The 7,770-nt window shown below is 40.6% G+C and overlaps 2 pseudogenes; both read right to left on the minus strand.

The window, feature by feature from the left end:
• Positions 1–1,762: 1,762 nt before the first annotated feature.
• On the minus strand, positions 1,763–3,748 carry LOC125780291 (uncharacterized; annotated as a pseudogene).
• A 315-nt stretch (positions 3,749–4,063) lies between these two features.
• LOC125780292 (small nucleolar RNA U3) lies at positions 4,064–4,193 on the minus strand (annotated as a pseudogene).
• Between the last annotated feature and the right edge of the window lie 3,577 nt (positions 4,194–7,770).

Raw genomic sequence — 7,770 nt, forward strand, 5'->3', positions numbered from 1 at the left:
GTTTGACGGTCGGACGTACGGACAGACAGACATCCGGATTTCAACTCTACTCGTCACCCTGATCACTTTGGTATATATAACCCTATATCTGACTCTTTTAGTTTTAGGACTTACAAACAACCGTTATGTGAACAAAACTATAATACTCTCCTTAGCAACTTTGTTGCGAGAGTATAAAAACTGTTTGGAACTAACATAGAGATGTTATAAAAAATATTGAATGACTTAAGCAATTATGTATATTCATTTTTCATACAATAATTCTGACAATTTTTGTTTTAATTTAATACATGTTTTATTTCTTAGCTTCTATTAGGCACCATAAGTTTAAATAATAACTGTTTATACGTAAGTATTAAATTAAATAATGTCAAAAATGGTGGTATTAATAAAATAGCTGCCGTATAAACTCAGTCTTTTAATAACTCGTTTAAAGCGTTCAGTTTTCTGGATTACCGAATATTGAATGCTTGTTTAGTTAGTCTTATGTAGTTTTCGCTTATGTTCACCATTTTTGTGGACATTTGTTACCTTTTCGTTACAAAGGAATAATTTTAATATCCAGAAACAATAAATAAATCTGAAAATTCCACATTGACTTGGCAATAAATCAGTTTTTACAGCTATCCTTGTATATGCATTTATTAGGAATGAAAAAGACCTCACCTGAAATATGAAGTTTATATTCAAATTTTTAAGTAAAAAAAAAAAACTGGTGCTTGGAGTCCCTATGCGCGGAAGAAGTTATACTTCTTAGTGAGATTCCAAGAAATGCATATCATTTTGTATGAAAGAAAACTATCGACAGGGAAGGGATAAAAATATGGTTGAGTGACCAAACACTTTCTTAAATTAACATTTTATAAAATTTATTATGCTTATTTTATAAAGCAAAGTCCAAATCAATTATCATTTCTGGGTTCTGACGGACTGATATCTATAATATTTACAATTGGATTATAATAACTAAAATACGATATGAAATGTCTTACATCTATTTTATCTATATTTCTCGCGAATACCGCATCAATAGTCGTACCTCCTTTTGTCGTAGGATCATTTCTAATGAAAATTTCTCTCTGAGGAATGCCAGTAATAATTCAGCTTGTGACAATGAGAAATTTACATTGAAATCTCCCGCAAGGAGTACCGGTTGTTCGCTATACTCTCTCTGATATTCCGCAGCTGTTTTCCTCTTCCTCGATGACTGCCAGCTATCTTTCCAATTCCTCCTTTTCTCGCTCTGCTTTCTTTCGTGCTCGGTATTCACGATAATATTGTGCTGTTTTCCCTCCTCTCAAAATCAAATCATTAAAATTTTTGCCAATCCAATTGAATATAGTTTCAAGAAGATTTAATGCACATGGTGCATCTATTACGGACAATTGAAATATTCAAGAGAAACGTACCATCACATAACCTGGAATCCGCTGTGTTAGGGTTTTTTTTTTAATCGATTAAATAATCAAATGATTAATTGCAAGATATAAAAAATAATTGCAATTAATGTAAAAAAATCGATTTAATTTCAATGTTTTCAAATAATATTAAATTGCATAAAGACCACCACCAAGTTTCAGCGCCGAATCTTGTATTATAATGCTCTATCACAGAGTCCCAGACATATCTTAGTATAAATGAAAATATATTCATTGAAGTCAAGAAAATTTATTCTCTGTTCAACCAAGTTTGAAGAAAAAGCAATTTCGATAAACGTTTTGTTGTCATACGATTGCGTTTTTTTTTCGGTTTGCAGTTGCACCCGCTTTTGAAAAAGCCGCTCAGCTGGTACTAAGGTACAAAGTAGATGACAATACTTTTTTTCAAAGTCCGTACAATTTTGGGTAAACGCTTTTCATTTCTTCCCAAGCATCAATAGTGTTTCGACTTAGTTCTAATACCTGACAATTCAAATAAAAGCTCAATTCATCTTGTGGAGATGTAAAATCGTTGTCCTTCCTCCTTATTTTGTGCACTAGAGTTTTGTGAGGAGCCCGGAGATCAAACTCATTCTCTACGATTCCACTGACGACTCGCTGCCCGTTTCCATAGTATCATCTGCAACTGTTATTTCAGTATGTAAAAACTTTATAACTGAGGACAACGCTAATGGGTCTTTGAGATGAATTTTTTTTAATCTCGGGTCGAGTAATGTTGATGCCGCTAGCAAAAAGGAATGTTCGATGTAGCCAAATCTGCGATAAAACTAATTTAACACGACATCTTTTAGTTTTTCAGCGACTGGCTGTTTAGCTGTTATTCTCACTATTTGTTCCCCACCACAGTGAACTAATGAAATCACTTGACTTAACGTTGCTCGTTGTTCACCACTTAGTTGTATAGTCATTGCCTCTAATGGTCTCAATAAGCTGAGTATTTCCATGAAATCATCTTTTTCCTTAGATGTTATCATTACCGATTCGTCAGAATAGTTGAGGAGTATTTGGTTAATACATATATGAACATAGTAATGAACCGTTCAAGCATGTAGTAGGTCGAATTCCAACGCATTTTCACGGCCAAAATTGGCTTTTGCATTTTGCCTTCAGCTTACTCGGGAGCAGCTGGCATATTTCGAAGATCAACATTAGCTTTAACACTTCTTTTTAGCCACTTAACCATTTCTTTGCATTTTACAATAACTGCATTTACTTCAGGATTGTTCAGTGAGTTTTCACATACCAAATTGAGGGTGTGTGCAAAACAAGGAATATGGCGTTTTTTGCCAAATGAATCATGTACTGCTTTTACGATGTTTGCACCATTTTCGATCACTACAGTCCTTACTTGTTTTTCGTCAATAGAGAAGTCTTTCAAAGCAGCAATGAGAAATTAGGAAATATGTAATGCAGTATGTGCTTCCGTTAATTTATAAACGCCAATTGTTCCATTAAATTGCTTCGTCCTATTTACACCATGAATGGTCACACCAATCATGCTATTCATTTCTACATCAGTCCAGATATCTGTCGTTAAACTCAAATATGAAAAAGCTTTTAGCGTCGCTATACATATTTCTTTTTCTTCATCGTACATTTTGTCAATATGAACCTTGATGGTATTTCTTCATGAAACTTAAGAAGCCATCACCTTTTAAAAAATAAATGAACAAAAAGCGTCATTAATTATCAATTTGTTTTATAATGTACAATATTTTAATACCTTCAACCAAGCCAAAAGGTAGATTATCCTTGATAACCATTTCCACTATTCCATGCTGCAGCTTTTGGTTCTTTGAGCCATGTAGCGAAAGGTTTTCAATATTTTGGAAGACTTTAGAAATGAGGGGTTGAAGATTTTTACTGCTACAGCTGGGTAGCTCTCTCATGCTGCTTTCATTCGGTTTCTTGCTGCTGAAGCTTGGCCCCTCACTCAAAGGGCTTTCATTAATTGGTTTGCTGCTGCAACTCGGCATTTCAATAATGGTGTCAGTGTCATCAACCACTTACCAAATTTTTACATCTAATATGTATATATAACTAGCAGAAATTTAAAATGTAATACCGATTGCTCCAACTTACCACCAATTTGCAGGCTATAGTTGCATGCTTTAATTTTAAATGCTGCAATATATTTTATGTGGTATTAGAAAATTTTAAATTTTTGCAGCAAAGTTGACATTTAAAGTAGTTATTGCTTATTTTATTAAAAAATTTCCACACTTCGCTTTTAACTGGCGCCATTGCTCTTCAAACAACTGAAAGTAAAATGCATTTGACTTAACTGTAAATGCAGTGTTACCAGACATTCATTTGTTGATATTAAACTACGTTGACATATTGGAATTTAAATAGGTTTACGCCGTTTCCAGTCATTAATGACTGATGCGACCAATTTCGACCTTTGTACGCTAACTTAGATGAACATAAAATGTATTATATTTCAAAATGCTGTTTGCGATTATTTTGCAATTACTCGAGTAATTAGAAAAGGTGTTTCGATGCAATTAAATCGTAAATTGAATGAAAATAATCGATTAATTTAATGAAATGATTAATCGTTGCCATCCCTAGGTGTGTTAGGCGTATTATCACTGTCACTCATTTTATTGTTTGTTTGAATCACTATTCACTGTGTACTAAAACTACAAATAGTACGTCAATATTATCAATTAGTAAATAGATGAAATAGACGAATCAATTAGTAAATAGATGAAGACTGACTACAGAAATGATCCTGTGAAGTCCTGTCTGTCTTCTAAAGACACCCTGGCGGGTAGTGTCGGATTCGCTTGATGCGCCTACCGACTAAAACCCCCCCACACCGGTTGCCAACCATATGGTTATGAACCTAGGATGTAATTTGGGGGAGAAGGAGGAAGATTCAGTTGTGAGCGGTAGTGGCCCTCAAAAGAATCTGACGCTAATAAGCGAAGCTCGAGTTTTGGTTAGGTGGGAGCGGAAGGATTTGTTAGGATGCATGGCCTTCTGAAACGGTCGGTTTTCTTGCACCTGAGAGTGGCAAGACAGTTGATGCTGGGGTTTGCGTGGGATGCTACTGACGCCCGGAGATTTGCAGCGTATGAAATAGCTGCCGATTGAATGGAAGGAAGATTTGTTTCCTCTAGGATCTGTTTGTTTCTAACATACCACGGGAAGTTAAGAGCAGATCTTAGTAGACGCATGTATGTGGATTGAAGCCTGGACACTTGTCTGGGTGAGGCAGAGCCCCAAATAGGGATGGCGTAGGCGCAGATGCTTCTAATGATGGCATTAAAAGCTCGCTTTTTGGTGCTTTGGGAAACCTTTTTATTGGCAAAAAAGGGTTTTAATGCGCTGAAGGCGCCATTGGCTTTACCTCGAACTGCTGTGATTTGTTTCGTCCAGGTTAGCCGCCTGTCGAAGACAACACCGAGGTATTTCGCGGAGGGGCTCCATTTGATGGGTAACCTGTTTACCAAGATTTTTGGTGGAATTCGTTTCCTCCGTGAAAAGAAGATTGCCTCTGATTTGGTTGTGTTGATATCGAATCTCCACATCCAGTACCAGTCGAGGACAGTGGGGATGAATTTGTTGAGGGCAGATGTGCTGAAGTTAATTGTACGGGAGGCGTACAAGAAGGCGACATCATCCGCATATTGGGCTGTGAGAATTTTCTCCTCGGTTGGGATGTCGTAACAGTAAATGTTGAACAGCACTGGGGAGAGTTTGGAGCCCTGAGGGACTCCTGCCGTGATCGGGTGAGCTTCAGAGAGCTCACTATTCACCCGAGCAGTGATTTTCCGGTCAGACAAGAAAGATTTTACTAAGCCAATGAGGTAATGTGGGAAGTTTAGCTTTATAAGCTTATAAATAAGCCCATCATGCCAGACCCGATCGAATGCTTGTTTGCAGTCAAGCGGGAGCATAGGAATGTGTCTTCCTTTGTTGAGGTTGTTAGCAACAAATTCGGAGACCCGCAGAAGTTGGTGTGCGGTGCCATGTTGCTTTCGAAATCCATGTTGGAAGTCGGGAAGAATTTTGTTTTCTGTAACAAATTTCTCTAGTCGGGAGAGAATTATACTTTCTGCTACTTTGCTGAGGGTGCAGAGTAGGCTGATGGGGCGATGGCTTGCCGGATCGCTTAGGGGTTTTCCCTGTTTGGGAAGAAAGACGACTGTAGCGGCTTTCCAGGCCGGGGGAAAATATTGGAAACGCATCATGGCATTTATGATGTTGTTTAGGGCAACAAGGTGTTTGCGCGGTAGGATTTTTAAGATGCCGTTACCGATACTGTCGTGGCCTGGAGCTTTCCGGTTTTTGAGGGAGCGGATAGCCTCGGAGACTTCTTTGGAGGAGGTGGGCTGAAACTCGACCGTCTGGAAGGTTGTGCCCCGGACAGTTTCTGACACTTCTTCGTGAAAAGAAGAGAATTTTTGGGAGCTTGGAAAGGGGGAGCACTGATTTTTAAGGGATTGAGCAAAGACGTTGGCTTTGTCCTTGTCCTGTGGGTAAGAGATCCCGTCTTTAATTAGGGCTGGGAGGTGGAGTTTACGGTTTTGTAAGGATCTGATAACCTTCCAGCAACTTTTAGGATGCTGCTCGGCTTCAGCGATAAAGGAGTTGAAGTCTTCAGAACTTCTTTGGAGGAGGAGAACCTTTAATTCCCTTTGAGTGGAATTTAGAATTTGGCGTAGTTGGGGAAGTCTGTGTTTTTGCCAGAGTTTGCGGATTTTGTTTTTCCTGGCGATGAGTGCACGGATACGTGGGGGAAGGTTATTTGGGTTAGTGGTAGCTTCTATTGAGGAGGTGGCTGAAATTATTGACCTTTGGATTTCCTCCGTTAGATCTGTAAACGCTTTATCAAGCTCAGCTATGGAGTTGATTTGGGTGCAGGTGAAAGCGGAGGTTTCCAGCAAGAATTTCAGGTGGAGGAAATCGGTTTTGGTCTTTAACCGAGGAGAAAGTAGGGGGCGATTTGCGAGCTCCAGGTAGACCGGGGAGTGGTCTGAACTGAGCTCAGGGAGGGTCCAGGAGTCTCTGTTGAGGGTCACATTTTTTGTAAGGAATAAGACCAAAGTGCTTGCTTGGAATCTGGGACTTGTAGGGTGGTAGGTCGGTTCGGAGGGAGCTTCGATGTTGAAGTTGTGCTGGAGTGACATTCTCCAGAGGGTTAACCCGTTAGCATTATTCGTAGAACGGTTCCAAATCCTATATTTAGAGTTGAAATCGCCTGCGATAATGGTAGGGGTGGAGGAGTTGAAGAGGGATGAAATGTTGAGAGGACTTTTGTCAGGAGGGATATACACAGTGATGATCCTGTGCCTGCTTGAGTTGAGGAATACGTCAATTCCTACAGCCTCGAGTGTTGAGGGGCCAGTGTTGGCGGCTAGGTGGTGGATAGAGCTCTTCACACAGATGGCGACACCGCCCCCTTTGGAATCTGGGCGGTCGTTTCTGTAGATTGTGAAGTTCGGGATATAAAGGGATTTTTTGGGGTTTAGGTGGGTTTCGGTGATGCAAACGACATCAATGAATTTTTTTTTTATGAGCTGGATGAGCTCGGTCTTTTTGGGAGTGCAAAGCCCGTTGGCGTTCCAGTTTAGGACTAACAGGCCGCTTTTAATTCCTGAAGACTGTGGACAGGAAGTCCCAAAAAAGCTTCTCTAGGTGAGCAATGTTTGGGACAGGATTAGGCGTTGGGTTTTTATTTGCGTTTTTGGCAACCTCGGCGTATGAGCGAGTTGGCCCTTGGGCTCGTGGTTGGGGTTGGGGTTGAGGTTGTGGTGTGGTCTGTGCCGGGGGCGGGTAGCTCTTTGTGGGAGAGCTTTGGGAGTCTTTTGGACCTTTTTTGGAGGTCCGGGTTGGTGTTTTTGTGGGGCTTTAGGGCAACCCCGATAAGTGGCGCGATGTGGGCCCTTGCAGTGAATGCAGGTGGGCTTCGCGTTTTTCTGCTCTTTGAGAGCGCAGGATGCCGTGGCATGGGAGCGACCGCAGAAGGCGCAGGCCCAGGGAGCGAAGCAGTAGTTCGCCGTGTGGGCGAAGTTGAGGCACCGGAGGCATTGTGGAATTACCTTGGACTTACGCTTTGCCTCTACTCTGACGCTGAGGCCAGCGATTGTCTTTAGGTCAAAAATCGCCTTCGCTGAGGAGTGCGAAGGGTCAAGATTGACGGTTATTAGGGGGCATATTTTTGGGCCCCTGCGCATGCGATGAATACTCTTCTCCGCTGCATTTTTCATCCTCAGTTCTTTGAGGACGGTTTCGTCGTCGAGGCATTCGAGAACGCCTCTGATCACGACAATCAGGTCGTTGTCTTGATGGAGCTGATTTGTCGTGTACGGGATTTCAT

Source organism: Bactrocera dorsalis, unplaced genomic scaffold (genome assembly GCF_023373825.1).
Source record: "Bactrocera dorsalis isolate Fly_Bdor unplaced genomic scaffold, ASM2337382v1 BdCtg422, whole genome shotgun sequence".
Taxonomy (NCBI): domain Eukaryota; kingdom Metazoa; phylum Arthropoda; class Insecta; order Diptera; family Tephritidae; genus Bactrocera; species Bactrocera dorsalis.